This window comes from Cynoglossus semilaevis, chromosome 1 (genome assembly GCF_000523025.1).
Source record: "Cynoglossus semilaevis isolate Cse_v1.0 chromosome 1, Cse_v1.0, whole genome shotgun sequence".
Taxonomy (NCBI): domain Eukaryota; kingdom Metazoa; phylum Chordata; class Actinopteri; order Pleuronectiformes; family Cynoglossidae; genus Cynoglossus; species Cynoglossus semilaevis.
In genome coordinates this window covers 24,337,079-24,350,584 of record NC_024307.1, presented here as the reverse complement: position 1 = coordinate 24,350,584, position 13,506 = coordinate 24,337,079, and the positions used below count along the sequence as shown (strand labels likewise).

Genomic DNA, 13,506 nt, shown 5'->3' with positions numbered 1-13,506 from the left:
TACTGAGGAAGTCAACAAACAAAGCACTGTTTTTTGTATGTGTTTTTGTGTGAGAACCTACTGCACACTGAGTTTGTGTTAAATTTTATTGTTTGTATGCAACCAGTTTCAGAAAAGTTACCTACAGGAAATTGTGGAATACTGTGAAATGACTGTAGTAGAATTGGAGAGATATTAGCTGTAACTGTGTCTTGGTTTGAACAGCATGCACAGAAATAGTTTTTAAAAAATAAGCGGAAAAATGTGGCGCTTTGGCCCAGTGTCTCTGTCATTGGTGTGGAACCCCAGGGTTCACCTCCATTGAATCCCAGTTAAGGCTGCAGGAAGGTTCAGGGGGGTTGGTACGGTGCAGTGTGATTTGGGTGGTGGTCATGGAGACTGCTGTCCCCACGAGTCGGTAACGGATAAGCAGATGAAACTGGATGGATGGATGGATGGATGGATGGATGGATAAGCAGAAAAATGAAAAAGAAAAACCTTAAAGTGAAAAATAACAATTTAGCATGTAAACATAATGAACTATCCCAACAATTGCTTTGGTGATTGTTGCAAAAGCAGCTGAAATAATTCCAGGATTTTCAACAAAACAAACTTGTTGAACTGCCAGAACACTAATCACTTCGCCTTTAAACATAATTGCTTAAACCTTACACGGACCCATCCATCCAGTTTCATCCGCTTATCCGTTACCGACTCGTGGGGACAGCGGTCTCCATGACCACCACCCAAATCACACTGCACCGTACCAACCCCCCTGAACCTTCCTGCAGGTGGTGAGTCCACTGGAAGGTACCAACCACCTTAACTGGGATTCAATGGAGGTGAACCCTGGGGTTCCACACCAATGACAGAGACACTGCCTCTGGGCCAAAGAGCCACCGTCACACAGATATCTCAATAAATCATTTACACTGATATAAAATACATGAACTTGTGTTACTATCAAAGACCATTTTTGTCACTTTCTCAACCAAACAATCACCATTGCTTTGAAAATGTTTAAAATCTGCCAACTGCAGTGTGAGAGAACAGATTTTGGACAGTTGTGGACGTCTTCATGCAGCACAGGGACAGTGTATAATAGCATTAGTTCAAGTGTCAGCGACTAATTACAGCCCAAAAGTGTCTGCTGAGCAGCCAACAGAGACACTGCCATTCAGGGTCAAAGGTCTCAGGAAAATGTATTTAAATGAACAATTCAGGAGCACAGGAATTAAAATGTGACGGGTTCTAGTTTTGAAAAGTGTTTTTAAAGCTTAGCTGCAGGAACAATTGGACATAAAGGTGATGGGCAGAAAAAAAGAAATGAGTCCTTGATGGTTTACTTCCCACTAATTGGCTCCTCTGGTTTCGACCTTCACAAGTCATTGAGTCTGAGTGAACACAGAGCAGAGACCGAGCGACGACTGAGGTCGGAAGGTGAAGTAGAGCTGTGTGTGCTCTGTGCCATGACGGTCTAGAGCTGCAAAAGAATGAGTGTGTGTGTGTGTGTGTGTGTGTGTAAGAGAGAGAGAAAGAGAGAGAGAGAGAGCGAGGGAAACCAGGAGTGTTCTGTTTTTTTCAATAATAGCCAAATTTTATTACCATTTCAAAATACCCCAAAGCCAAACTGCTTCCTGCTATTTTACTGCACTTTCAACTAATTAGTTAAAACAAAAGTCTTAAAGTTGCCATTAAATTACATCAAATTTGCTTAAAGGTTATCCAGAGTCTTCAAGGAATTTGGTTGGACAAAAGCAAAATGATCATCCAAAAGACATACCTAACTTAATGAAATGTAAGAAAAGGAAGTAATCTAAAAATGTCAAACAATAACTTAAACACAATTTGTGCAAAAGTGGCTAAAGATTTGACAAAGAAAGTGGCTGAAAAAAAGATAAAGAAAATATCTAAAAACATCTTAAGGCTGTCAGAAAATCCAGAAATAGCTCAATTAGCTGTTAGCAGCAGACAATGTACCAAAATAACTGCTGCCCCAAGCTGCCCCAGCGGGGGCAGACTAGGTGATGGATTATGGACCAAAAGAAAACCATAGTTTTGTCACTTTAGTTTCTGTTCTACACTGAGCTAAGGTTAGCTAAACTATCTTGTTATAATACTGAAAACTGTCAAGTTTAAAAATGAGCTAAAATTAGCCAAATCTGGTCAAAGGAAATTTCAGTCACTTGTGGTCAGCTTCAATTACGCAACAACGTCCTGTCCTGAACGGCACAAATGTGTTTTGACCATCTTAAATCTGTTGTTTTCACATTCAAAATTCCTCAAAGTTTGGAAGGAGAAAAGTAGAAGAGACACTGTCTTCTTCTTCAAACACTCCAGCCTTAGCTTCACACTGCAAGTGTTCTATTAGTGCACAAAGAAGTAACTGAGTGACATGTTAATTCCACCTGTTATTCAGTGGTATTTACAGTTCCGATCAAAGAACCATGAAGCAGATATTTGCTTCTCTAATCCTGCCTGGAAACTGCTTTTTTCCAAGAAATTCATTTAAATGGTAAAAGCACAGAAGAGCCCTGGAGCTTTACCCCTCTGAATAAATCTGTGTCTATTATTAATCCTGTGTCAAACAGAAAAAAAAAACACACTCCAGCTTCGGCCCATGAGAAAAACAGAAGCTTTTTTCCTCTCATCTCCCTGCAGAATATCCAGGCCCTGCTCAGATTAGAACATCATTTAGGATTTTTCCATAAATCCATGAGCACTGTTACGCTAACTTTAAGGCTTTAAGGCACTATTTTTATTTATGCAGATAAAGAGAAAAACAGCCAAGGGATAAAATTACTTTTTTCACATGAGCTTTTTACAGGAAAGGTGTTGCAAAAATGCAATATAATCTAAAAACCACGTGAATAATCCAAGTTACAAAACTACAAGTACATATACTGTAGCTAGGTACAAGTCTACCAAGCCACCACTGCCAGACCAAAGGCCGTTTGTGCTCAACCCTTTAAGGTTAGCCTAAGTTGCTAACTGCTAACAATTGCTCAGTGCTGTGGTTAGCACGTTCCGCTGTCAACCCAACGGTTGGAGGCTCACCGTTGGGCTAGCATAAATAGTACCTGTGAAATTGACAAAAGGATCAGAATGACGTACAACAATGTACAGGGCTAAATGTGAAGCTCTGAATAGATACACAGTAGGTTAGCCAAAATAGCTGCAAAGGTATCAAAGAATATTTAAACATTTTCTCATAAAGTAGCTTACGCAACAGAACAAAAATGCTAAGCAGATGATGATTAACTTTTTTCCAAAAAAGCGGAATAGCCGTAAGGTATAAGACATACTGTAGCTCCTAGCCTGACTATAAGTACAACACCTTAATACTTAAATATATTCAAATTGTCAGTTGACAGCACGAATGAGAAACAGAAAACAGGGGATAAAAAATTAAAAATAAATAAAGACATATTAGGATTAAATGTCTGGGCGATTTTAATTAGGCATGGAAGCAACAATGAGGCTAGTCTAATTTCACTGCAGTGACTGTGATTAAATGCCTCACATTCTCATCATGAATGAAGTGTTAATTACTCCTTGAACTGTTGTGCAGCATGTTCTGCAGCATGTGCTCCAGCCAGACAATGCACTGTCGTGGCTAATAACGCAACGCCTCATTTACTGTTTGCACATCATGCTCTGACGAGAAGACGGTGGACCAGTAATTTGTTGAATTCCGTCTAAGAGATTGAGTTCTGCTAAATTATCTCCAGAGTGGGAGACAATGTGCTTAATTAGAAAGTTTTTTATTGTTATTATTTCACTGCACTCCTTGTTAGTCCTTTGGAGATAAGTGGGGATTTTTCAAAAATTGTCTTTAATTGTCCCTAAAACAACGTTTTGTTCTGCTGTTGTCAGCTAAAATTGAATAATGCCAACAAACTCATATGCATGCCTTCATTTTGCTCTACATTATGTGCAGCCCTCATTGGCACAAGAGAGCATTTCCAAAGTTTTCTGCCTGTGTGAAAAGTTTGTTGTGCGACTACGCAGATAAAAAACAGAGTCATCTGCAAAAAGACAGAGACTACAATTTAGCAGCATCCTCTAAACTGGGGGGAAAAGGCAGCGTCGACCAAGCAGCTTTGGACTCTTAGTAATTCTGCTGCTGTAAATAATCCCCAACAGCAGTGCAGTCATTAGGAAACATTAGAACAAAGTGTAAAAAGATGAGAGGGACTTCACGTTATCCCAGTCATAGCAAACGGAGACGACAGAAACGAGGATTGATTTCCAGCTGGTGCAACATATTGTGTGTAATGGAAGCTGTACATATGCTCAGTCTGTGCCCTGTAAACAGATACATCCCTTCAGATCCCATTTGGCTCCCTCATTAGCTATATCCTGTCTGAGTTAATCATCTCTGCAGCCGGGATACGTGTCTCTAACCTCAGGAGAGACTCTTATTTTATTTAAATGCGTGTATTTGCACAGGTGATATAGAGGGAACGGTACACTGCAGTATATCAGCAGGAGGATTGTCTGCTGAAATACTGGCTTCTCTCATCGAGTACCCCAGTGATCAAGTCCAATTCAGCCGCCTCAGCACATCAAGTGGTCTTTTCCTTCTCCCCTCTCTCTGCCTTCCTTCCTTCCTTCTCTCTCATCCTTTCTGGGTGTTTTTCTGCTGTTAGTCATTATCCAGCCTGGACTACACAATACAGCTCAATCATTTTTGGCAATTTAAATTAGCCCTCTTTACTCTCTCCTCTGCTGCTTTATTTAAAACACCTATTAAATAATAAAGACAGCGCTTCTTTCTTATCTACATGATTGTCCTCTTATTTATCTGAGCGAATACTTCAGAAAAAAAACAGCATTCACCGACAGAGCCACAGAATTCCAGCACTCTTTCTGTCTAGGGTAATTAGCTTTTGAATGTGGGCTGCATGAGTTGGTGATTGTGCATTTACATGAGGACAGAGTGAATATGGCAGCTTGTCAATTAGAAGAAAAAAATGTCCATCGTTCATTCCTTTTTGAGCTGCAGGCAGAGGAGGAGGAGGAGGAAGGAGCTGCAGCCTGAAAACGCTGAAGCCTAATTAAAAGATAAACGCCTTAATGAAGCTTTTCTTTCCCCCTCCTGTGATATAAAAATCATCATGTCTTAGTGTTTGTGTTTCAACCATGTATCCAAGTGAACCATTCTATAAGATGCAATAAGAAACTTATTTTTGTCTTTCTACTCACCAGTGTTTTACAAATGTAGCTCCTAGCTCCTTCAGTTATAATAAATATCTGATGTTTCTCCACTAAAGACAGCAATTGAAGGTTGTCAAATGATTCACAACAGTGGAAACTGCTGCTTCATATGCAAGTTTTTTATCATCTTATAATGATACTGTTTGCAGTCTTTATAGAAGCCGTCACTTGTGATAATGAAGAGAATCATCCACCAAATGCTTCCCCCATCACTATTATTATTTAGAGCCTTTTTGCCAAACAAATAAATGTTTCAGCGCTGCCAAATGACAAATTTGAACATTATACACGGTATCAATGGAAAAGAGATTAGCGTGTCTTGAAAACGTGTTTCCATGCTTACGTCCCATAATGCATTTGGGCTGCACAATTATATTTGTGGAAACAACAGATCCGTTCTAACACAGTGTAAAATCAGAAAACAAACACAAATGTACCTCGTTCCTCCATTTACCATCACTTACACATCAACGCAAACACACACACACAGCTCACCAGGCCTTTGTGGAGAGAGAGCAGAGCAGACAGTTAAGAACCTTGAACTTCACTATGACTGATTGGGAGAGTGTTGGACTCTGAAGGCAGTGACACCTCAGACCTGAGAACAGATAAATCACCAGTCAGGAGGAAAGGTGAAAAGACCGGGGACGAAGATGAAGAAGTCCCACTGAGAGGAACAACATCTCTGTCTTCACTGAGAAAACGAAGAAACCCAGGGATGTGGAAGTCTTTTGAAGAACGGGGAGAACTGAGCATGAGAAAATCTGTAAATAGTCGAATGGAGGTACTACTGTATTTGATACTACAGTATGTTAGTAATTAGTATGATAAAAAGTAATTTTAAAAAGCAGTTTAAAATATCATCAACAATTTGAGGAAGAAACAGAACCACCAGTCAGCTCACAACATTAAAACACTAAAGTCTACAGTGAGACCACGAGCAGCTACATTAAAGCTAGAATAAAGAGACAAACGATGGCTCGGCCGTGATATGACCAAATTAGCTAAAAGAAAACTGTGAACATTGCTAAGCATTTGAATCAACAAAAAGATTGTCATCAAACATGACCCTTACTCTAGCTTGTACAGGTTAGCTCACAATGTTTTCACCAAAAGGATCCTTAAGTTTGTAAAAAAATATATATATTTTTGGGAAATAGACAAAACATGGCAAATATCAGGCAGTCCAAACTAACCCAGGCATGCTCAAACTAAGGCCCAGGGGCCTGATGTGGCCCGTTCAGGTTTTTAATCCGGCCCACCGAACTTTTCCAAATTATATAATTTATTTATATTATCATTAAACTTCTACCTTTTCCCTGCAATACCCACGTTTCCCCAATAGATGGCATAGAAAATGATTGAAGCATTTTAGCTTTTTAGCCTTTATGCATGACTTTTACATGTCATTACATATGTCCCCCAGTTCAATGTTAGGATAATTGTGGCCCGTGAACCAAAAAGTTTGGCCCCGCCTGAACTAACCCTAACTTTAGAGAACTACTAAGGACCGTGAAAGTTTTGAAAGATCTATTTTCCTGATAAGCTACTTTCTAACTCTCCGTTTTAATGTCGGTGGATGTTTTTTATTAGCTCTATCTCAGGGACAAGCTGGAAGATTGGAATATTTTTGCGGCGTGTATGAAGTAAACAAACTCTTCATTTCAGTCATATTCTAGTGGGATTTCAGCCTCATGTTCGGGTTTTGTAAATTTGCCCAAACATGCTGTTTACAATCTCTGCCACAGCTAATGAGGCGACTGATGGCTAATTATGTTTCTGTTTATATGTGTAGAGGAAGCTTGAGTCGCACACACACACACACACACACACACACACACACACACCAAAAGCCATTGTTTTCTACCTCGCTCTGCTCTTTTACTCTTTTACTTTGCCACGTCTGCGTTGATTAGACGTCGCGTTGAGCAGCTGCAGAGCGACAGCTTTTGCGGGCGATAAAATCCCCGCAGGTGCAACTGTGTCAACACCTGCCACCTCTACTCTGCTCTCAGCTGCTGCAGGCTGCAGACGCCACCACCAGGCTGCGAGAGGAACAGCAGGAGCAGCACAACAACAGCTGGGTACCAAGGACAGGTCAAGTCTGCTTTTGTGTGTTTGTGAGTTGGTCTCTGGAGGATGAAGTACACGGTCAGCGGCAGCCTCATTAGACTCATCTTTCTAGTATAAGGTTGAACTTTCCATTACTGTCAGAGCTGCGTTAATTATTTGTGGCCACGATGCCGGAAAGTTCCTCAGAGATTTAGGTTTATGGAATAATCACATGGTGGAGGTGGAGCAGACGGACGGAAGGGTCCACTCCTCATCCATGATGTAAAATCCCAGCTCAGCATCCCCCAGAGGTGCTGTGTTGGACGGAGGTTCACAGTAATGGACCTGCCATCAGAGGAAACAGATAATCGAAAATAGTAATGGGGTCTTTTTGTACCTATTATATTGGCAGTCTTCTTCTTTTTAAGTATTAAAAGTGTACTTTGGACATAATTAAAAAAACAACCCGTCATTAACGTTGGATTCAGGTCATGTGAAGATAATGTAACCTCTGTTTTCCCAACATCCTCTACTTCAGATGGCGCTCTTCTTCTTCTTTTGTTAGAATAGAGTCATTTCCTAACTCTAATTTTTTTTTTACTACAACAACTTTAAATCCCTGAGGTTTCACCCTTCCTGCCTTTAATAAATGACAACCCCTTCCTCCCTGACAGATGCTAACAGCTGCATATAGATATGGGTGCAAATGAAACCTGGCCCAGATTTATATAGTGCTTTATGATGTGTTAATATTTATGTCCCTGTCCACTGTGATGGTCATCCTATTTGAATTTAGTGCCGTCAATTAACAAGGTGCAGCTGCTGCGCCTGGACACACACACACACACACATACACGCACGTAATCAAGAGTGTATGTGTGGGCATTTGCATAGACTAAGTGCTGGCATTAAAAGTGAACGAGGAGGGAGTGTGGACTGTACCAACTCAAAACAGGAAGGAATCAATTAACATCAAACAAAGGATTTTTTTCCTGCGGTCAACAGGATTTTTACAAAGATCAAGTTATCAATATTGACCACTTCATCGACCAATGAGGCTGTGGTTGATGAACCAGACTTGATATGGAGCAAGTGACCTGTCGATTAACGTGGTCTGATAGAAGGTTACCTCAAAGACCTACACTAGTGCTTGATAAAGTCATTGATAAAGTCAACAATTTACATATATATATATATATATGTAAATATATATATATAATCACACAGACATATATGTGTGTGTGTGTGTGTCCAGAATATAAATATAAATCCCCAGAGGTTTTAGAGTTTGTTGAGTGTGTCAACTTTGTTAGAAATTAAAGAATCATTCTATTTCTACTACCATGTTTCCTGCACTGTCCATTACATTCAATTTTCAATCTCCGTTGTTGGCACAGGGCATTCGTGGTCCCGGATATTCATGGGAAATGATTAAATATAACAAATAAATAAGAATGTTTGTCATTATTTGCAGCTGTCATGAGGCCAAGAGCAGAGCCAGATTGATGTCATGGGGGCTTTCCTTTCAGAAATAGATCACAGTGTGTGTGTGTGTGTGTGTGTGTGTGTGTGTGTGTGTATGTATGCATCATCAGCACAGTGAATGGTCTTAGTCATCCCTGGCAGACAAACTGAGGACAAAAAGGACGGTGTATGACAGCGGCCATGACTCACTCCTGTGAATCTAATAGCCAGCAGTAACTGAAAACGTGTGTGTGTGCGCGCGTGTATGTGTGTGTGTGTGTGTGTATAAAGCATTTATTCAATGAAAACTCTCAGAAAAGCCAGGGAAAGGAGTTCTCTGTTGCTTCTACAGTACAGTACATATTTTATGACTCATCCTGAAAAAAGCTGCTGCTCTTGTATTTTACAAATATTGTGTGTAGAATTGTACTCTAGTCCTTAAATAAAAAGAAACATGTAATTAAAATCTGATTTTAGATAACTGTCTTTTCATTATTGTTTTAATCTTTGAAACAGCCACTGCAGCCACCCTAAAAATCTCCTCCCTGAAATACAGCATCTATCCCTGCACCAATCCTGTACTACTGCACCGTAATTCTATTTTCTTGGTGAATATTAGCATTAGTTAGTGTATTCTGTGCTGGTCCACCAACATGTTATTCGCTAAAAACCAAGAACTTGAACCAAGATGAAGATGCTGAAAGTAGAGTAAGCGGCTCTGTGTTGGTTCAAGGCTGAATTTCTGCTGTTGCTGACTTGTTAAAAACCGATGGAACTGTCCTTGGTTTTCCTGTGCAGGCTGCTGCTCTGTGGAACCGTGCGTTACTATGAAGGAGCAGCAGAAAGGATTTAATAGACGGATCGATAGCAGCATGTCAGACAGACAGCGACAGGTATTTTTAATTTCACAGGACAAAGACACGAGACAGACGGACTGATGAGTACATAATCAATTCTAACCTTCTCCCAAAGAAAAAACCCAAAAGCCAATAGATTCTGATGGAAAATGTTATAAACTCAGGGTCCAACAAAATAAAATGAAGCCGTTTCTGCTTGAAAGAGAGACATAAGCCCAGTAATTCTTATCCAACGGACTTTTCCTGGTCTAACTGAAAGCCCTGTGTTCTCCAGAGACCAGGTTTGACCCCAGTGTATGTGTGATTACTGCTATATTGGAGGAGCCTAATGTAATTTGTCATACATGTCCAATATGTGGCTCTGGGGTCGGTCACTGTTTCATGACTCAATATGGACGACAGTGAAGTTATACCACATTAAAACATATCTACATATATCTTATTATAGACTGTGTTTCAGGCTTAAGGATTTCACCTTAAAGATTTTTTAAGGTGGCATGGCACCGGGACACCTTAAAGAATCTTTCTGGGCAGCATGAGTGACTTTGATTTTCCTACTGGGAGCTGTAGTTTCTCCTGCTTTTGTGTTCCTGTGATTAAGTTATAACAGTGTTGAAACATTTATGAATCTTAATTGAATTCTCACGAGTTGCGTCGCAATGAAACTCACCCCTAATGCAACAAGGTGTGTTTCTTGGTGTGGAGGTGTGGTGTAGGGGATCTGAGCTCGACAACGCAGCCTAAGGCAGAGTAGTCGAGTACAGATCCACTGAGCTTTCAGCGCAGGTGGCATCGTCGCAAGTTGACAGAATTGATGTAAAATTGTGGATTGTTCGATTCATGATGTGGACAGATGTGTATACTGCATGTATTTTCTATTTATTGACATTGACCTTGTTTATACATAAAAATCAGTACATGAGCTGCTGTCCAGGTGAACGTTGTCCCTCTGGGACTCTATCGTCTGCTGTCGTGGAAACTAAAACCTTATTGACGTCCATGTCTCTGCTGCTGGCTCAGAAGCAGCTTGGACAGATGTGTCATTATTTATGTTTTACTGTGAGACCGGCGGCTGATCTGACACTGATGTATGAGCATCTCACTGTGGGAAAACTCAGTCTGCTGATCCTCCCCACTGCAAACTCTAGCTGGGGGGACGTGATTATAAACATAATAGGTAAAAGCAGAAGGAGTGGGAAGAGGAGAAGAGGAAGGAGGATAGGTAACGATGTAAATGCAGCAGATTTCACTACCATTTGCTAATTGAGGAGATAATGTAAATCACACTCGGAGTCAGAGGAGTAAACCGGCCTTCAGTATTGGCCCAGTTACTTGAGCAGAGAGAAGTGAATCAGCGTTTCATGGAAACACATCTCTGAGATGCTGCACTGCTTTGCTTCAGGCCCTATAAAATATTTTAGCGTTTAAATGTGGCTACGGGTCAATAAATCTGTGCAGCAGCGCAGCCACTGCATTAAGGATAAAACAGTTGGTGTGGTACAGACATTGTTACATTTTCCATCTAAAGATTAACGGTGTTAAAGGACCAAGCATAATATTTTGCACAAGAAAATAAAAAATGTAAACATAAATAATAATAATATAATAAATTTAAATGATATATATATGTGTGTGTATAAATAAAAAGAACCAGACTTGTAAGAAGCTAAAAAACAAGCTAAGAGCTAGACTTGAAAATAAAGTAAATCAAAATAAGCTGAAGGCCATCTGAAACTTTAGGTAAAATGCAGACAACATTGGCTAAAATGTAATGGCTGCCCTACTAGGAGCTAGCTAAAAGCGAGCCCTAAATGAGACAGAAGCAGCTGAATGTTAGCAAACGAGAGATCTATACAGTGAGGAAAAAACAGAGTCAAAATGTCACAAACTTTAACTGGAAAACAAAAAGCTCAAATAACAACCAACGAACACAGAGCTAGGAGGAAACACAACATAGCTAGCAGACATAAGAGCTGGTATAAAATAAATAATAAAAGTGCCTTTAAATGCTAAAAAATACTGGAGCTGCAAACACTGAAAAACAACACAGTAAAATACAACTATTTATGTGAAAGGTATGACCAGGATTGAGTTAATATTGAAGGAGACAAGAAATGAAAACATTTGACTAAATTATTCTGAGAATGATCCAAAGATAGACCCACAACAGCAAACCAGGCTGCTCATGTTTGCACAACTTATTCCTGAGCATAAAGAGAAAACCTTAAAGAGAGAGGAGGAGGAAGATCGTTTCATCATCCTTCCTCGTTCGTACACTAATCAGATTTCAGTGACAAGGAAACCACCTGATGGTATTTTACACAGGAGGAAACTGAACAGTAACAGCACAGTTCAGTCTGGAGGAGTGAAACGAATGGGAGATTCTTGAATTGAGTGGATGGAGACAGTTAGGGTGAAGAAGCCTCAGATAAAGGGAGTAAACACTGCTTTTGTTTACATCACAACATCTTGACGGCAGCAGCTTCAAACACTCTCTGCTGCCAAGGGTTTGGATGAAGGTCAGTCATTGTTCCCTCACTCCATCATCATCTGACAACAAGGCAGAGATAAGAGCCCACTGATAATGAACGCTACGGCATGATGGGAATTATCTGGACGAGAGGCCTCTAAAGAGTATGGACGTCCGGCAGTGGAGCAGGACAGATGGTGACTTGTAAATGTGTAACATTAGCAGAACTCCACTGCCTATTTCAACAATATTGAAATCGACGATTCAGTGTCGATGACATCATAGGAAATTAAATGAGTTGTATTATTTCAAATAAGACCCATGTTGAATTCAACTGAAAAACTCAGTTTACAGCTAAAAGCTTAAACACATGCAGTGTAATTAAAGCTAAATATGGAAGCAGATTGTCAGGATGTCAATAACTATTTCCAAAAAATGAGCAACAAACGACCAATTCCTACTTTGAAAACAGAAACAGTTAGCAAACTAATACTTAGCTAACAGATAACCAAGTTTTCATTTTGGGAAAAGTAGTCAAATTTGTTGAACTTGAGCAAACGAACAGGTAGCCCAGAGTTACTAAGAGTCGATGACGGTTATGTAAGTGATTTTAAGATAAGTTTTTTTTAATGAAATGTGTTAGCATCACCTACCTTTTACCACGGTCTATCATGGTCTCCAAGATCTAACAGCTGTCTCTTCAAACTTGGTCCATGATCCTTGGATTGAAGATAAAGCAGAAAATGACAGTCAGGTCTGCAGTTGCATATTATGATTGACTTCTTCAGCTTTTAAACCCTGTTTTTACAGCAATACTGCCTTTCCTGTCAATGTGAAATGGTTTTACTGTCCCGTTTCTCCACCTCTCCAGTATAAAATGTTTCCAAACCACTGAAGTTAAAAGTCAGCATTTTAACCTCATGCATTGTTTAATTTTAAATGCAATTGTTGGGGTGCAGAGCCGAATCAATAGAAAATTTGTCACTGTCCAAAACCTGTGAGTCTGCACTTTTTACCCTGGTCTGGTTCGATGAGCCAAAACTCTAACGAGGACAAACATCGCAGTTCCCACATTCTCTTGTGCGAATTCGGGAAATACAAGAGACAAAAAAGGAAGTGATGTAACCCCGAGATCTGGCTTCCAGGACTCAATTTATACTGTGACTATAGTAGTAGGAGTAGTTGTTGTTGTTATTGTTGTAATATTATTAGTTACAATAGGAAAGAGTTGTTTTCTTTTTTTCATGTACTATGGATTTTTTGCGATAAAGCTGAAACAAATTTTACTAAATCCAATTTCACAAAAATGCAATGCTACTTCTAGTAGTCCGGAAGGAAGGTAGGAGGGAAGGAAGGAAGGAAGGAAGGAAGGAGGGAAGAAGGAAGGGAGGGAGAGAGGATGGAAGGAAGGAGATAAGGAAGGGGGAAATGAAGGAGGAAAGGAAGGAAGGAAGGAAGGATGGA

General features: G+C 40.0%; 1 long non-coding RNA gene across 1 annotated transcript in view; it reads right to left on the bottom strand.

Annotated features, from left to right (window-relative positions):
- Nucleotides 1-6,564: 6,564 nt before the first annotated feature.
- The window catches only part of LOC112488170 (uncharacterized), a 50,180-nt gene continuing 43,238 nt past the window's right edge, over nt 6,565-13,506 (bottom strand). The window contains exons 4-5 of the long non-coding RNA XR_003051980.1: nt 12,696-12,761; nt 6,565-7,596 (exon numbers count right to left, since the gene is read on the bottom strand). This is a non-coding gene — a long non-coding RNA (uncharacterized LOC112488170). The remainder of the gene's footprint in view (nt 7,597-12,695; nt 12,762-13,506) is intronic.